The 20,252-nt window shown below is 32.2% G+C and overlaps 1 long non-coding RNA gene across 2 annotated transcripts; it reads right to left on the bottom strand.

Annotated features, from left to right (window-relative positions):
* Positions 1-8,440: 8,440 nt before the first annotated feature.
* On the bottom strand, positions 8,441-19,137 carry LOC120082023 (uncharacterized). 2 transcript variants are annotated; one of them, XR_016530665.1, is made up of 6 exons: positions 18,939-19,137; positions 16,399-16,601; positions 15,997-16,085; positions 11,485-11,525; positions 11,299-11,368; positions 8,441-8,792 (listed from the first exon to the last, which is right to left on the bottom strand). It is a non-coding gene; the product is annotated as an uncharacterized LOC120082023 (long non-coding RNA). The 2 variants fall into 2 exon arrangements; XR_005483026.2 differs by lacking the exon at positions 18,939-19,137 and having other exon boundaries at positions 16,399-16,635.
* Between the last annotated feature and the right edge of the window lie 1,115 nt (positions 19,138-20,252).

Below are 20,252 nucleotides of genomic sequence, written 5' to 3'. Positions count from 1 at the left end.
TAAGGACATTTGCACAGTTTCAACATCATAATCATCACTGTACGAATCTATGACATACATATAAACCTCAACATCATGGCTCTACAACATACACATATACCTCAACATCATGGTTCTACAACATACATGTATACCTCAACATCATCAGATCAAATACAACCATGGAAGCACATACCATCTCATACTAACATTCAAGTGTCTATGTGTATAAATAAATAATTCGGATCTCGTAACAGAACATACTTTAATCACATTATACTATCAATCTTTCATGTTGTCATTCTGCCATAACCTTCATTTAACATGCTAGCATACATCTAATGCCTGGCCTGTGGGCAGTTCCAGTAGTAAGATTACTTACCTTGATATTAGGTCGAACAAAAAAGCAATTGAATCTTTGTGAAATTCTTGAATCCTTAATCAAGCCTAAACATAAACCAAGCTTTAAAATTAATAGTTAAGGCCAAACTCCAAACACCCAAATATTACAAAATATTTTCAGATAACCTTACCTAAGGTGTGGTCCAATTCGAATTCACCTTCCAAACCTCCAATTTTAAGTCCAAATAATTAGTAAATCAAACTCTTCTTCATCTTGAATGAAATTCTTGAATCAACCCCCTAATTATAATTTGAAATTAGGCTTACATGATTAAAACTTGAATCAAATACATACTTCACTACCAATGTCTCAAATAAATTATCCATATGTAGCTTTGTCAAAAAAATCACTTCCAAATGACTTTACCAAAATTTCTCAACAACCAAAATTAATCCACAAGAGGGTCATTAAAGCATAAAACTTACCAAAACTCGCTAAAACAAACTCCAACTTCACTGAACAACACCTCAATACCTTCACAAACTTGAATCCAAAGTTGAAACACAATGGGTATCAACCAATTGATGCCAAAAGTAAATGAGTATTCAAGAATCAACCGAAAACAATCCAAACGACAGAAATCTTACCCAAATCGATTCATGAAGAAGAAACTGACGCGGCGGGCTTTGGACGGCGGCTAGGGTCTCGGTTGGAGGAAGAAGAAATTGAAGGGGGGAGGGTACCGGTGGGTGCGTGAGGAAAGAAATGGGGGTGGGGTTTGATTTTTTATTAAAAAAAACAACAACAATAATAATAATAATAAAACAAAAAAAGAATTAAATATAATTACATTTAATTCCTTTTCGTTTATACCATTAAATTCCTTTTCGTTTCAAAAGAAAATTAATTCCTGCCATTAATTTTCAGTTTGAATAATTTCACGCCAACAATTAAATTCCTGCACTTACATTTGAAGTCCAAAATTCCAAAAATGCCCTCCAACTAATAACAATTACTGAAATTCCAAATAATAAAGTTACTGAAATTACATTATTACTAAAAAAATGTGCGGGGTGTTACAAAGAGTGTTACCAGAACACCTTTGGAGTTATGGAATGGTCGTAAACCTAATTTACGTCATTTCAGGATTTGGGGTTTTCCAGCATATATGCTTGAGGCTAATCCTAAGAAACTGAAACCACGTTCAAGGTTATGCCTATTTGTAGGCTACCCCAAGGGAACGAAAGGAGGTTATTTTTATGATCCTAAAGAAAACAAAGTGTTTGTATCGACAAATTCTACTTTTCTTGAAGATGATCATATAAGGGAGCACAGACCTAGAAGCAAGATCGAGTTGAATGAACTTTCCAAAGAAACTACTGAATCTTCAATAAGAGTTGTTGAAGAACCTTTTACCTCAACAAGAGTTGTTGAACTAGGTTCATCTAGTAGGTCAAATACATCTCAAGTGTTGAGGGAACCTCAATGTAGTGGGAGCGTTGCAAACCCACCTATTCGCTATATGGGTTTAACTAAAATCCTAGCTATGGTAGTTAATGACGAGGTTGAGGATCCACTATCTTATAAGAAGGCAATGGAGGATGTTGATAGAGATGAATGGATCAAAGCCATGGATTTCGAAATGGAGTCTATGTACTTTAATTCTATTTGAGATCTTGTAGATCAAACTGATGGGGTTAAACCTATAAGTTGCAAATGGATTTACAAGAGGAAATGGGGTACTGATGGGAATGTACAAACCTCCAAGGTTAGACTGGTGGCAAAGGGTTATACCTAGGTAGAGGGAGTCAACTATGAAGAGACTTTCTCACCTGTTGCCATGCTAAAGTCTATTTGGATCATCATATCCATTTCCTCATATCATGATTATGAGATATGGTAAATGGATGTCAATTTTTTTTTTTTTTCTGAATGACAGTCTTAAGAAGACCATTTATATGATGTAGCCCAAGGGATTCATAGTCCAAGGTCAAGAGCATAAGGTTTGCAAGTTGAATCGGTCCATTTATGGACTAAAACAGGCATCTCGATCTTGGAATATAAGGTTTGATACTACGATCAAGTCTTATGGCTTTTATCAGAACATTGATGAGTCTTATGTCTACAAGAAGATCATCAACAGTTCAGTAGTTTTCTTAGTATTGTATGTAGATGATATCCTACTCATTAGGAATGATGTAGGCTTACTGGCTTCAGTTAAGAATGTTAGAGTAAGAAAACATGCAGCGAAAGTATCAAGGATCCATAAGCATTTAAATTCACTAATTTTGGTAGAAACTATAGCATGCTCATCTAAATAAGACGGTTTTTAGATCATACCTTTGTAGAACTCTTGAAGAACTTGATCAAACAACAACAGTCTTCACTAAAGATCACCGTGAACCACCTCAAGATCTTCCTCACTATCCTCTTGGAGCTTTAGACCGAGTTGTGGGACTCAAGAACAACTTGAAGTGATGAATAACAGAGAAAAGCACACAGCAGCACACTTCCAAAGAACCCTTTCTTCCAGTTGAAATTTTCTCTCGAAATTTCTGTGTAATACATGCCTTCAATTCATTCCAATCTTCTTTATTTATTACAAATGAACATGCAAAGAAGATATATACATGACTTGCAGCTCATGCTTAGAGTTTTAATGAAGAAGAGGAAGTGGGCTTTGTATGAGCATGAAGAAGATGATATTGGAAAATCAAGTTTTTCCATTTTGTGCATGCAAACTAATTTTCCAATTTTTCTTTAAAACCAAAATTTTGTTTTAAAAACCATTTTGATTTTTAAAACTGAAAAATCATATTTCTAAAGTTAATTTCATAAATTAAAATATTAATTAATTTAATATCAAATATTAAATTAATTTTTGCACAATAATCATCTTCATATATTTAAATCATATTTAAATATATATTCTCCTATTCCATTTAATTTGAACGTTTCAAATTAATTTCTCAAGCACTCTAAAGCTTAACCATTTACAAGCTAGTAAGGGAACCTTGCGGACCTACAGATCATGAGCTCGAACGATTCGAGATTAATCGGCTAAACTCATTATCCGATCTAACCCCCATTCGTTAACTAATGGGACACTCCACTATAGTCCATAGTTGAACTCCCCCTCACTGTAGATATATTACGTTCACTTCATAACCATAATCAGTAAGTCGATCCTTCACAGATTATTCGTATTCACAGCTAGGTCAAAACTACTGTTTTACCCCTGTGAATACATCTTGTTTCTTAAGTACCTACTGACCCTCTAATGAATAATTCTGATTCATAATCTCTATGAATCAAATCCTTTCTCTATTATGAGAAGGTGGGACCCCGATTGTTCAAAACCTGGAATCAGTACTTAAGAGAACAACCTATCTACTAACCCTAAATCGGGTAGGAGTGAATTCCATCTTGCAAGGCTATATCCCCAACTATTCATCCGGTCTTATCCCCAAAATGGGAAGCTTATTGAGCAGTGCTATTGGATTACTCTCATTGTTTGCAGATCAAAGGATAATCTCGAACAAACAGGAGTTCATAGCTAGCTCAGGATTAAGATCGAGTTAACCTAGGTTATTTGATAAATGAAATAGTCAGTTTTAACAGTAAACGGTCTTTATAAAGAAAAGTTACTATTTTTATGGTCCACTCTATATGCAAGCTCATTGCATAGGATGATCCCACTCACATGTTCAACATGAACGATTTTTGGATCACATCATTTGTAGCACTTTACAACTTCTTATAACAACTATAAAGTGGGCCGCATCCAATAATGTTACCAGGATTAGATACCCAATTTCATCCATATACTTATTATACCATTTAGGCTATATACTGTCAACTTGATCCTGTTTATGTCACTACATAAAGTTACAGTATTCAAATTATAGCCATGGATATGTTTATTGGATTTTCATAATAAGATACAAAATAAACAAGTCATTATTATTGATAAATAGAATGTTTAACACGAACTGCGAGTTCTATGACATTCCCAACAAAGAACTGGCTAGCGACCCAATTCCAAATGAAATATTTAGGAGAGACTCGATTTTTTCTTTGTATACAGATCTTTTGGGATCGAAAGAACAAAATGCTAGCACTGTCTCAAGCATCGTATATTGACAAGATGTTGATCAAATATTTGATGTAGAACTCCAAGAGGGGCCTATTGCCTTTCAAACACGGAGTTACTTTGTCTAAGGAACAATGACCTAAGACACCTCAAGAGGTTGAGGAAATGAGATGGGTCCCCTATGCATCTGCTGTGGGCAGTTTAATGTATGTGATGTTATGTACTAGACCTGATATCTGCTATGTAGTGGGGATAGTCAGTAGATATTAATCTAATCCAGGATATGATCACTGGACAACCGTCAAGAACATCCTTAAGTATCTTTGGAGAATGAGGGAACATGCTTGTGTATGGTTCTAAGGATTTGATCCTTACAGGATACACGGACTCTGATTTTCAAACTAATAGGGATTCTCGGAAATCCAGTTCAGGATCAGTGTTCACTCTTAACGAAGGGGCTGTAGTATGACGAAGCACCAAGTAGAGGTGCATCACAAACTCCACCATGAAGGTTGAGTATGTAGCGGCTTGTGAAGTTGCTAAGGAGGTCATTTAGCTCAGGAAATTCCTGACTGATTTGGAAGTTGTTCCAGACATGTCAAGGCCCATCACACTTTATTGTGATAATAATGGTGCTATGGTGAATTCCCGTGAGCCTAGGAGTCATAGTTGTTAAATTTAATATAAATATGATTTATATTAAATTCCATAAAATAGAGAAAAAGAACTATAGTTTATATGGTATGTGATGCAATATTAAAACTATAGGTTATAAATATAATATGATAAGTTGGTTATCATATTTATTTATAATTATTAATTATTGGATAATTATCCCTTTTTTTCTCTCTAACCACTTTAGTGGGAAGTTAATCAGTTTTATGGCAAAATGGAATAAAACAAAATATGATTTTATTATTCAGAAGACAAGCGGTACACAATTGAGATCTTCTACACGATTTTCTTGAAAGCTTATGCGATAGACTCAATTTACTACACGATTGAAGAGTTCATCTATGCGATAGAGTTTTTCCTCTTCCATTCGTCTTCCTCCTCCAAAGAACAAACTTCCTCTAACCAAAATAGCCAGAGCCCACCACTCCTGGGTTCTCACACCGAGAATACCAAGGTAATTAAGTGGTAGTGTCCTCTACCTTTTGGTTTGAGTTTGGTTACTGCTTGTTCAAGGAGAGTTCGTGCTTGTTCGACGCGTTCGTGAACAAGTTAGTTGGAAGGATTTACTTGAAGAAAAGTTCTTCAAAGATATAATCTCTTAAACCTTGTTTCTTTGTTAGAAAGCATGTTGTAATTTAGTTTTATGCATAATTTGTATTGTTGACATTAAATGTTTGTTTCAATTGAAATGAGATTTGGACAATCCACTTTCGTTCATAGGTTCTCTATCAAAAGAGTTCCTTCAGTAACCGTGTTTTATAAGATAATGACTTATTTTAACTATTAAAACAAGTTGTCATTACACCTAAGTGAGCATGTAATTTATCTTTGTTATAGATTTTAAATGTCTAATTCATTTTACTCTTATAAAAATATAGACATACTATAACAAAAACTTAAGTATTCCACTCATTAATATAACAATTATATTAATCTTATTTACCCTATTCATGCATACTATGTACATTACAACCAATTTTATAACATATATCAATGCATGAAACATGCTTTCCTATGTTAGGATTTTAAATCTACATGACATACAATATGCACATACATGTTTAATTTAAATATAACATACATCACATGCATAAAATATTTAAACAACACTGATATGGATCAACTTTGGCATCCTAAGCAAGCACTAAACAATTTTATAACAAAATTAAATAAAAGACAACTTGAAGTTGCCTCTGGACCGCTTGAACTGACTCGAATCACTCGAACCGGCCTTCCAAAGCTTCAAAGAAGTCTAAACTGGTCCATTGAGAGTTGAACCGGACCCTAGGCCACCGAGCTATCGAACCGGACCGCTCCCGCGAACCAATTCATGGACACGAGCAATTCTGGGCTAGGATGAGCAGTGTCGTAACGCTCCATCCCAGCATTGCAACGCCTCGATTTCATGAAGAACAGCATTGCAACGCTATCTGGGCATCGTCGCGACACTGCCTGACAGTGGCTTCTTCTCCAGATTTTCCAGTTGAACTTGCTTCAATTTTCAATTACAGCCTATTTTCAACTCTATTGATTGCAATAAAATTACAGACCCTTGCACATACATTAAGGCTCATCAACCAAGAGCCAATTATAAATTTAACAATTGAATCAAAGAGAATTCTAATGCCAAAGTTGAATTAAAAATCATATCAGTCATCAAACATGCATTGCTAGAAATTCACCCACCAAACTCAAATTAACATTAATTGAGTGTTTAAATCATGCTCTGATACCTATTGATAGAATAAACATACATAAAGCGGAAGCAAATAAAATCATTAAGCAATCTAATTACACTTAATTTGAATTTAAAACATGCAAAAACCGTTTTCAAGTAAAAAGGTTTCAAGTATGTATACCTTTGTAGATTCCATCTTGATCCTTATTGTACTCTACGAATTTAACCTTCAAATCCTTAATAGATCACCACGAGAGTCTTCTCTACTATTCTCAGCCGAGAGAGTTTGAGAGAATTTCACAAATTCTCAGAATTTTCAAAAATTTAGCATGCAAGGACAAGTTCAATTTTGAAAATTGAAGTATTTATTTAACATAAACATGCAAGCATTAAGTCCTTCAGCCATTTGACACTTCAAATGACATTAATATAGTGGGCTAGGTGTTGAAATTAAGATTAATCCATCAAATGTTGGATAATTCCACTATGATAATTTAAGACCATTTTAAATTCTCAACTTTCAAATTCAATTTCCAAAATTCTTAGTTTTGAAATAATTTAATTTAAATAATTAATTAAACAAATTCAATTAATTAATTTATCCATTAATAATTTAATATGAAATATTAAATTAATTAAACAGCTAATTCAAACATGAATCCCTATTCATGTTTTCAATATTTAAATCAATATTTAAATATTTTGAACTCTCTAATTATGTTTAGTTTCAACAAAATTAAACGTTAATTATATCAAATAAAATTGTACAAACAATAAATTGAAATTGAACACTTCAAATTAAAATCCTAAATTGAATTTGAATACTTCAAATTCACTCAATATTCTAATCCAATGTGTAATATTTTACGAGCTAGTAGAGAGACCTTATCGCCCTATAGATCATGAGCTCCAACGATTTGAGATTAATCGGTTAAACTCTTTAATCTGAATTAATCAATATTCGTTAACCACAAAGACATACCACTATGGTTCAATGGTTGCACTCTTCTATATTTCTATCCACTTGATTTAATCATAATTAGTAAGTCGACTCTTCACAGGTTGTTCGTAATAACAGGTGAGTCAAATGTTGTTTTACCCCTAAAATTACATCTTGCTCCTTAAGTCCCACTAATCCTCTAAAGAACAATTGGTTTATGATCCAATCACTAAACCGAGTCCCTCTTTGATCAATGAGAAAGTGCCCCTTGTTCAAGACCTGGAATCAGTACTTAAGAGAACAACCTCTCTACTATCATTAAATCGAGTAGGAGTGAATTCCATCTTGCATCCTATGTCCCTGACTATTTACCGGTCTTACCCCTGAAATAGGAGACTTATTGAACCGACATTGTTGCTATGCAAATCCAAGGATAATCCCAAATAAATAGGAATTCATAGTTAGCTCAAAATTCAGGTTGAATTACCTAGGTCATTGATTTGAAATAATTAGTTAAACAACGTTATAAAGTAAAAGTAACTTATTTATTGATCTGATCTTATACAAACTCATTGCATAAGACGTCCCTACTTGTCCCCACTCGCATGTCTCCAATGAATGATTTAGGATCATATCGTTTGTACTATCTACAAAGTGAGTCGCATCCAATAGTGTTACACCAACCTTATTCATATACTATAGACCATTTTAGCTATTTACTCTAACTTGATCTGTCTCTACATAAAGTTCAAATATTCATGTAATAGTCATGAATCTTAGTTTATTAGATTCAGTTTATACAGGTACAATTTGCCTATCCAACAACAGTGTTATTGAATAAATGTCAATAACATCTTTATTAATAATAGAAAAATGTTAACATTACAAACTGCGAGTTTTAGAACATACAACCCAACACTCTGCTCGCCACCTTCTACGATCGTCATTGGCCAACTCCGGCCACCACCTCGGCGACCGCCACCGGCCAACTCTGGCTGCCACCTTAGTGACCACGTCAGCCAACCTCTAGTCGTCATTGACCAACTCCGATTACCATCGACCAACCTCTGGGAACCCAACCAACCTTGAAAAACATTAATAAAAATACTCTTAGTATATAACAAACTAAACAAATTTGTATATAAAAACACTTTTAAGAAAGAATTGCAATACATGTATGTTTTTTTTTATTTTAATGATTTTTATCAAAAGTGTTTAATTAAAAATTAATTTTTGAAAGATATTTTTCTAAAATTTAAAATGTTTAAAACAACTTAGCGATCAAATAAAAACTAAAACTCAAAATTAACAACCAAATAAAAACTAAAACTCAAAATTTATGATTTTTTATTCCTCAAATGAATTTGGTAAGAAATATATAGTTTTTAATCATTGAATTTAATATTAAAATATTAGTTTATTTCAATTTTAAGTCAACTTATTATGGTAAAAAAATTTATCATTTTTAAATTAGTTAAAGCGACAAAAGTCTGTGAAATTTTATTTCAAAATCTAATAAGATTAAAATATCAAATTATTAAAACAATAGATTAAATAAAATTATGATTTTAGTCAAAATCTCTATTTTAATTTTTTTTTTTTAAAAAATATTCTTCGAAATTTTTTAAATTTATTTTAAAGTTAACTATATTAAACTAATTAAGATAACAAATTTAAACTAATATAAAATCTAATGGATGATTAAATACAAAAAAAATATATTTCACAAACTAAATATTTATAAATTTGTATTTCATTCCCAGGTTACTTATTGCACTCTAAACACAAACTTCTTAAATCCAGATTTCCAAAACCAAAACTCCAAATATAGTTTCTTAAACCCAAGTTACCTAAACCTCCCAACCTAATCTAGACTTAACATTCTCAAGTTTAAGATTCCAAACTTGCACACCAAACGCTCCCGTAATGTCTAGATTTTCAAATTTGTAGCTAAAAGGTCCATAACTATCAATTTTATATCTAAAAAGTCTTTAAAATTTCAAAATATGTAACATAACTTTCAATTTTATATCTAATAGATCTTTAAATGCTAAAAATTTTTAAAAATTAACAAATTAGATATGTAGTTTAATTTTATAACTAATAGACTCCGAAACTTTTAATCTATTGTTCGCAAGTTTGTGAACTTTAAAAAATTATTAAATAGACAAGTGATTTATTATACACAAAATTGAACTTTCAGGAACTTATGGACAAAAAAATGAAAATGTTTGGACTTATTACTTTTTAATATGAACTAACTAAATATAAATTTAATAGTTCAAGACTTATGAGTCTCATACACTTACTTTTCATAAACACAAATATGAAAGTTTTGTAATTCAACCAAATATATAATTCAAACGATGAAACAGGTTATTATTATATTTGTTTGGGATAAACATGAAAATTATTCATGCGTTAAAAACAAAGTGAAAGAACAGGCTGTAAAGCTACACATCGGAATGAGCCTTTTCTCCCCTGTTTAGTTTAGTTTTTTTTTTTTTTTTTTTTTCCTCTTCTCTTCTTCTTTTTCCTGTCAACTTTTAAAACATCCGCAAATATTAATTATTTCCTCCATTTTATTTTCAGTCAGTTTATTTTGTAAACCCAGTAGTCTTTCCAATTTTAGCCGGAAAGAAAAAGCCCATCCTTTGGAGAGAAAAATCAATGTCCCAAATTGAGAATGACTCAACGATGGAACACACTAATAACATTTTCGGCCATAATGAGCATAGCTCAATAAACATCAAATATATACTATAAACTTTAAGATTAGAGGATAATCCCTTATATATTGTAAAAATTTAACAAAAAAAAAAAAAAAAAACCCAAAAGTTTAAGCTGATGGGTAAAGGTAAATTTAATTATGTATCACTAACATTCCCGAATTATGGGCTTGAAATATGAAGAGGATCTAACAAGTGGAAATCAATATTAAATGAAAGGAAATAACATTGCATGGGCTTGAACCTAGGACATCTTGAAGCAACCTACTCTGATATCATCTTAAATCATCGATTGACACAAAAACTTAAGCTTATGGACAAAGGTAAATTTAATTATATATCACTAATAAATAATATTCCTATACCTTGAAGGTTCAATCCTCTATCTAACAATTATGATGTTACATTCTGAAAAGGAAAAGAGAAAACAATCAAGTTCCCTCACCCCAAACAATTTTAAGGGGCATTTAACCTACCGAGTGGAGTTAATAAGTCTGGAATTAATATATTAGAGTTAGTAAGTTTGTGTTTAGGGTGCAGAATTGTAAGATGAAGTTTCTTGATAATTATGAAATGTAAATTAAGAACGGAAGATGAAGTTACTCGATAAATGTGTAAAATATAATAGTGTTTCACAGTGAAGTTGAGTTGTTTATAAAAAAAAATTAGTGTTCAAACGGCCCATTAATGCCCAAAATTGGTTTTGTTGAGATTAATTTTTCATAACAATAATGAAACTAATCATCATCGATAGTGGGAGAACCTTTCAGTACATTTCTTCTCAGAAATGAACCTTTCTGTATATCCTAATAAATTAAATTAAATTAAATATATAAATAAAGAAATGCCTAGGTTTCATACCTTTGTGCGCATGAATTGGTGTATAGTTGCCTGACATAAAAGGCCGGCGGCTGCTCTAATGATTTTTTATCTATTGAAAAAGAAAGGATTCGACATTAGTAGGAAGATATCGACATGAAAATGAGGGAATATGACCAATAATCGATCGAAATGTCCAAAATGCCAAAATCAACTTTACACTTTCACCTGAAATGGGCAACGGGGCTGACCAAATTAGATTCACAAAGCTGCATACCACAAACCAATAATAATAGTCATTATCGTATAAAAACAAAAATAATAAAAAGAGGGGGGGACATATATAACAGCGACCCATTTGTTGAAATAACTATGACATCCATTACTGCACGATTCAATACTAGTGAGAGAAGAAAACCATAAGAGATATTTCCAGTCAGTATTATTATTATTTTTTCTAAGTATTGAATTGCTAAAAAGAGAGGTAGACCTCAAAATCACAACTCGAGGTCAAAGTACAAAAAAACAACATAAAAGCATGAGAACAAGTAATAAAGCACACATGACTCGAGGAAAGAAGTTCTGAGGACAACAGGCCATTTGAGTCCAAGCCCCACGCCACTTGGAACAACAAATAAGAACCTTAGACCGAACAGTTAGACTAATCACCCATGAAGGACTCAATGTAGTACCATAGATATGCTTACTACCCTCATGCCAAAGCTGATAAATAATAGCACACTAAGTAAATCTCCAGGCCTTACGCCTTAACTGACTACTTGTGCTAAAGTAACAAATCCAATTGAACTCCCTATCCCAAATATGAGATTCTATGACAAATCCAAATAACCGTCAATTTTGTTCGATTCATTATTTTACAAGGATAAATTCACTAATAACCATCAAATCCTTAACCAATTATCTACGCTAAAGTGACAAATCTAATTGAGCTCCATATTCCAATACGAAATTTCATGAGAACACCTTTAACCATCAATTCTATGTTGATCAGAATTTTACAAGAACAAATTCACTAATAACCGTCCAATCTAAATGATTATGTCACCATTTGATGACACCCCGGCCAACACATAATACATCATCCCGTACGAAGGCCCTGTGGCAGTGCTTTCTTTTTACCCCACCCCACTAATGAGTAATGAGTAATTAGATAATTCAGCAAAAAGAAGAGTCTCGCCGACATGAGCACCCAATATATTTTAATCCTCCGCAGTCCATCCGCAAAGCATCCCCCATTATTGGGGCCTATAATCCACACTGCATATCATATTGGAAGAAACAAAAGAGTCCCCAATATGTACAAACTTGGATGTGCCAAACAAGACGCGTGGCTTCCTCTACTTGGGTTCAATAATAAAAAGAGATCTTTCAATTTGGGAGGATGACGATTCTACTTTGCTCAAAGCAGGGAATATAAAACCCCCCCCCACTTACTCCCATATTCGCTGGCGTGCTATATGACCTGTGGTTTTCCCAGGCTGGTGATTAAAAATTTGGGACAAAGACCACCAATTAGAACTGGACTAGCAGGAATCAAAGAAATGATTTGTTTAGAACACAAGTGCTAAAGCAAATTGTCTTTGTTCTACAAAACAAATTCTTTAGTAGACTCTTCTTGAAGACTTTCGTCCTGCAACAGAAAAATAAAGCCGGCATAATTCGGAATGCTGGCTAACTTTTAGATTAGAATAATATCCTTATCCTAATCTTTCTTATATCCACTAACCCCAGTCGCGGACCACCCCCCTGGCTGTTACCTGTTACTTTCTTCCCATGAAACCTCTTTCCACTAGTACCAAGGTAGATTTGCCTGATTGGCACCCTAATACTAATAACAAGGTGTCCTCTATTAGATGATATTATATTATATTTACTTTCATCTATCAAGATCCTCTACCTTCATGTAATGTAAAATACAGTAAGAAATAGTCGTCACAAGATGTAAATGTTGCTTTCTGAAGATAAGAACAGCAAAGTGCTAGCCCATATGATGGGACCCCCCCCAAATAAAGTATTCAATAAACTAAAAAGATTGCTTAATCCGGAACTTATATTTCATAGTGAAGGAAAAACATGTAGTGCAAGAGAATCACAATAAAATAAGCTTAATGGCCACTGCTTAATAGCCAAAAAGCTTCTCTACACCACTTTTCCTTTATTAGATTTCAAGTATCCAGATACGTCCAAAAGGCCTGAATTCTGAAGCATATGGAAATGTTTTATTCTGATATCGTATAAATAAAGTAATTAGAAGCAATCTCAGAAATAAGAATAATCGTTCAGTTAATTATACACAAAGAATTTTATATATAACTAATGACATTGAGGAATATGTAAAAAACACCATGTCTGCATATCATAAACGTTTCAGCATTTGTTTTTCAGAATATTCTAGCTTAGTTTAGACATTGGAGAAAAAGCTTACATCTTTACGACAATCCATTGCCAAAATTTAGTTTAAAGTTCACACAGAATCAATTCAACAGATATAGAACAATCAAATCTAATCTTGCTGGATAAGGCAGGATCTTCTTCACAACAAAACTAAAACCAACTATTACAGTCTCAATCACTAGTAAGGCAGAAGTAAAGGCATACTTTCACAAGAAATATATACATAACAGAAAGTTTGCATCCTATCGAGCATCAAGTACAGCTTCTAGCATCAGGATTATTCAAGGAAAAAAAAAATGGGGAGGGGTGAAGAGAGAAAAGAAGCTCTACTTTGTACATGGAAACAAAAGCACTTCTTCTTCGTCTTCTTCTTTTTATATATATATTTTTTTAAATTATCTAGGAGTAGTGAAGACCAACTCACACCTTGACTAATCTCAGAGGACAACTACTGACCCTACAACATTTAGTGTCAAGGAAGCTTGTAGGATATTAAATCCTAGGTAAGTGACCACCATGGATTGAACCCATTACCTCTTAGCCTTTTATCAAACTCCAACCTTTTATTACTACTAAATCAACCCATGATGGTTAGAAACAAAATCACTTCAAATTGCATGCCCTTCAAAATTTTATTTAATAATCAGCTTCAGTCTTTAGAAGGAGATCTAATGTGGGACCATTAGAAATATATGTCTCTAACCTATTCTTAACAATAAGTGGTTCAATACTCTCGAGAAAACAATGAGTGAATCAACCAATGAAGTATGAAAAATGAAATTTAATCACGTTTTCAGCATATACGTGCCTTAATATTATCTTGTTATTTAAATAATATTTACAGATGCTAGTTTTTCTTTATATTATTTTCTAGATATTTTTCCAAATGGCTACTTTCATTCCACATCCTTGTTCCATATGTAATTAAAACTACTATATGTTAAAATCTATGTATATCATATATAAAATAAAGAAATAAATAAAAACAACTTCCTTTGACAACATATCTGTGTGTGGACATTGCCAACTGCAACTCTTGGCAATCAAATGTTCCCTGGATCCATTATTAACAATTTTAGCTATACAAACAGAAGTTTCCTTTAGACCACAAGCTACAGATTTACCAAAGGCGCCCATCAACCAGATTATTATCAAATATATTAATGTTTGATCATTTGTAAATACTAAATGTTAAAAGACAATACTCTCTACATATCTCCACAATGAAATGATAGTCCACTTCATAAGCCTTTCACAGCTTTGCTTTTGGAACCACCCAAAAGATCTCATACCTCATGATCCTTTCCTTATTTAGCCCATATAGAACTTTTGCTGCCTATCCAATAGAGTTCAAATTCACCATTTAAGGACAAAAACTCTTCACATATCTCCACATTGGTGTGATATTGGGCATAAGCCCTCAAGACTTTGCTTTTGAAATCACTCAAAAAACCTGATACCATTTGAGATAGTTGTCTTCACTTATATGTTCATGATCTTCCCTTATCTGGTTAATGTGGGATTTTAGTCGTACTCCTAACACTAAAGAAGATCATTGATCTCAAAAGAGGGGCCAGTAAATTCATTTATTTATGTCCCATTCATTGACAGGATAGATACTTGTGTTAGCAGGCACAAGCAGGATTCTAATGTTTTTGGTCTGTTCTTAAGGTAGTATTTTAAAATGAAACCTTCATAATTTTTAAAAAAATATATCATAACAAGTACTCCTTTTGGAAGAATTTTAATCATTAATTTATTTGTTATTTTTGCAATTAGGAAAATTCGCTTTATAAAAATATTGTAAACTAACTATTCATCAGTTAGGTCATCTTCAGCTCATTGTTTTAAACTTCGACATCTGGCATGGGAACTTTAGGTCGTGAGGATGTAATGCTAATGCCACAACTAGAGAAAAAGAGAGAAACTTCTCCTTGTCCATATCTTTCTTTTCTGTCCTTTTTGCTTTTTCTTTTTTGAAGCGGAGAGGTTAATGATATGTCTATTTCAATCGAGAAAATGTAAATCATAAAGCAGAAGCTCAGATGAAAAAAAATGGAAATATATTAAAATCAAGATGGAGAGAATATGCTATGTATGCGGATCTCCAATTGCATTCCACGATAGACCATTGGTATTTCTAATGACAGCATGAGCACATAAAGAATTGTTTGTTACCAACTTACAAAAGAAGAAATCACACAGACGAGTCCAGATAGATGCAGAGCAATGGAAATGCAAGAATAAAATAATCACAGGAACGAAAACTTTTGTATTAAATAAGGAGAAAAAATTTATGTGCATTATTATGGGATCCCAACGCACCTGTACTGCACCAATCGCTCCTGTTTCAGCCAAAATTCCAAACCATATGATCAACCAACCAATCCTTCCCTAGCAGAAGCTACACGCCTCTGATTCACAGAATCGATTATCAGGAAAACGTTCCACACCATTTCGTTTAACCAAAACGTGTGTAACAGAAAAATTGGGAAAATTGTAAATCAGTTGGAAGTAGAAGCTAACAAACGGCTGCGAATACTAAGTCCAGATTTGTGTTTAGATTCATTCATTCTCTAATGGCAAATTTGGTGATAACAATTGGAAATCACAAGAAAAGTGAATCAACATTGCTGTAGTGTTCTTAGCAGCAGAATGAAAAATTACATTCAATTTGTAACATATACGAACAAACAAGGAATAAGAACATAGGAATCGAGAGAGTACATGACGAGATAGAGAGTTCCGAACAGCGGGCGGCGATCAATGTGTTGTGAAACTAAAAAAAAACTCCATAGCTAATACTTGAAACTTATTGCATTTCGTCTGAAATTCTTCCATGGACATACAGAGTAACGATAACTGAACCAGCGATAGAAGACTGTTCGGTGCAATCGCCAAGCGGCTTTGCCGATGGTTCCTGCTCACACCTGCGAAACGAGGGAAAAATAAGCCAAATGTTGAATTCTTACCAAATTTCAAAATAATAATAATAATAAATAAATAAGGATTATTTTCAATTATAGTAAAATGATACAAAATATTTACAAATATATTAAAATGTCATTGTCCTAATAAATATCGATATGACATTTTATTATATTTTTAAAAATATTTTTAGTAGTTTTGTTATTTAAAATAATTTTCTTTAAAATATAAAATAAAATAAAGGGTAAATATCAAGTATTTATCATTAGATAGACTGTGACATTTTACTATATTTATAAATAAGTTGATCCATTTTCTTATATCTAATAACAACTCAATGTCAGTTTATATTCATGAACTTTGGGTTGTATCAATTCAAACCCCAAATTAATAATTATATCAATTTAGACCCTAAACTTTGAGGATTGTATTAATCTAAATCTTTAATTTTGGGGAGTTGTATCAGTTTAAACCCCAAACTAATAGTTGTATCAATTTAAACCCTAAATTTTCAAGTGTATCAATTTAAACTTTGAGGTTTCATAAATATACCAATTTAAATCATGAAGTTTCATAAGTTTTTCTAAATAAAACATAATGGAGGGTTTAAATAGATACAATTATAAAAGTTCAAGATTTATATCGACACATTAATAAAAGTTTAGGGTTAAAATTGTTATAACTATTAGTTTGAAGTTTATTTTGATACAATTTAGAAAATTAAGAGTTTAAATTGATACAACGTAAGGAGTATAAATTGATATTTGCCCAAAAATAAAAGAAGTTGCCTTGGTTTTTTTTTTTTTTTTTTTTTTAGAAAAAAAAACATTGATAAAAGTAATAGATTTAGAAGTTGAAACGATATTTATGGGCTTAACTTTCAAAAACTAAAAATCAAATACCAAATGGTTGTATGCTATTATATTTCTTTTTTTATGATGAAATTTAATTTGTAGGTTAAATTCCTGAAAATTTAAGTTTGACTAAAAAAATAGCTCTTAAATTGTCTAATAAATTTATAAACTTACAATTTTGTATACAATAGATATTCAAGTATATATTTTAAAAAAATTAAAATAACTGATGGGTTGAAATCTTTAACTAAATTCTTGAACTTGAGATTTTTGCATGAAAATCATTTGTACACCATTTATTTCATAAATGTCATAGATTTTGAATTATTTTGTTATGATCGTTAAACTTTAAATTTAACTATTTCACCATTATTTCGAAATTTTCGAAATATTTAATTATTTTCTTATAATATCATTTTCAATATTGACTTTGTTTTTGTTATTTATTAATTTTGGTCGATATTTATTTAATGCATGATATTTCAAATTCATGTCTTATTCATTTTAAGAAAATTTGTTTATTTTCTTCAATATTCCTAACTAAAATCAATCACCTCTCCATTTAGATATTAAGTATATATCAAATATATGGAGAATGTAAATGTAAATATACATGTTTATATCATGTTTTATTTTTTGGTGTATTTACAAATATAATGGAAAATGTAAATATATATTACATACATTGTTTGGTATGTAGAAGGATATATTGTTTGAGACTCTCACATTAGCTACGAAGGAAGAGTCAATAAAACACATTAGCTTAAGCCATGTCACTGAGGTGAGTCAGTATTCCCTTAGTGCTCCAAAATTCTGTTAGGATTGGGTAATAATAAACATGTATTGGACCATGTGTCCTCATACCATTAGTCATTCTTTAAATAATTTTTTAATTCTTTTGTATCCCTAAAATAAGAAACAGTGTATAAATTGGGCAGGTTGCACCTTTCCAAAGCTATCGTTGAATACGAAGAGGCAAGTGATACAATTCCCTTTCTATCGTTTAGTATTTCTAATCCTATCGTATACAATGAAGAGGTAAATGACTCAATACTCTCATTATCGTTTAGCTCCCAGACTCCATCGTGTACAACGAAGAGGTAAACGATTGACTCTATCGCTTAGCTTCCTGACTCTATCATGTACAACGAAGAGGTAAACGATCAATACATTTTTTTTCGTTTAGCTCCTTGACTCTACCGTGTACAACGAAGAGGTAAACGATACCAATTCCTTCCTCTTTTATTTTCCAAACTTATATTATACAAATTGTCTTATTCATTCACTTATGAAATATATCCTAATTTATTCCTACAAAATTCAAATAAATATTAAATATATTGTGTTGTTAGATCAAATATACCAAAAGGATGTAGGATTGTATCAACGGCAGCGGAAGCACAAGGTTCATCTAAGCATTCAAATTCACTAATTTTGGCATAATATAAAGCATGTTTCTGCAGAAAAATGGGTTTCAAGACATACCTTTTGTAGAACTTCTTCAAAGCCCCTTCCCTAACTGCAATCTTCTCCATATCTTGTTGTAGACTACCTCAAGATCTTCCCCACTATTCTCTTGGTGCTCTAGATTGAGTTGTGGGACTCAAAACAAGCTTGAATTCAGCAACCTTTGTTGAAGAACCTTTCTTCAAACCGAATTTTCTCTCAAAATTCTGTAAATTGCATGCCCGATTTTCACTCCAATCTCTTCATGATAATGTAGATCAACATGCAAAGAGAAGAGTTGCATGAGTTGCAGCTCATGCTTAGAGAAGACAAGGCAAATATATTGCATATGTGTGAGCTAGTTAAGTGATGGATAATGGAAAAAACCATTTTTCCATTTTGTGTTTTTGTTTTCTTTTTATTTTTCAATTTTATCTAAAAATCAAATTTTGATTTAAAAAATCTATTTGATTTTTAAAATGAAAAATTAATTAATTTCATAAATTAATTATTAAATAAAACTTAATTAATTTAATATCAAATATTAAATTAATTTTAACACATATCCATCTTTATATATTTAAATCATATTTAAATATATAAATTCTCCTATTCTGTTTAATTCTAAAATTAAACATAATTATATCTCATATAATTACTAATTCCCCTAATTCTAATTTGAACGTTTCAAATTAGCTTATCACGCTATTCTAGAGCTAGTCCGTTACGAGTTAATAGGGGGACCTCGCGGACCTACAGATCATGGGCTCCAACGATCCGAGATTAATTGGCTAAACTCATTAGACCAAATTAATCCACATTCGTTAACTAATGGGTCACTCCACTAAAGCTCATAATTGCACTCCCAGATATATTATGTCCACATGATTTAACCATAATCAGCAAGTCGACCCTTCACAGGTTGTTCGTAATAACGATTGGGTCAAATATCTGTTTTACCCCCGAGATTACGTCTTATTCCTCAAGTCCCTACTGATCCTCTAATGAACAACTGGTTTGTGATCCAATCACCAAACCAAACTCTCTCAGCCCAGTGAGAGGGTGGGGCCCCTTGTTCAAGATTAGTACTTGAGAGAACAACGTTTCTCCTATCCCTAAATTGGGTAGGCGTGAACTCCGTCTTGCACCCTATGTCCCCAGCTATCTATCCGGTCTTACCCTTGAAATGGGAGTCTTATTGAGCCGACGTTGTTGAGCCAACCCTCAACTATGCAAATCTAAGAGCAAACTCGAATAAACAGGAGTTCATAGTTAGCTCAAGATTAAGATTGAGTTACCTAGGTTATCTAGGTGAAATAGTCAGTCTTAAACAGTAAACAACGTTATAAAGTA

Source organism: Benincasa hispida, chromosome 7 (genome assembly GCF_027475165.1).
Source record: "Benincasa hispida cultivar pf3 chromosome 7, pf3_genome.v1.1, whole genome shotgun sequence".
Lineage (NCBI taxonomy): Eukaryota > Viridiplantae > Streptophyta > Magnoliopsida > Cucurbitales > Cucurbitaceae > Benincasa > Benincasa hispida.
This window is presented reverse-complemented; position numbering and strand designations above follow the sequence as displayed.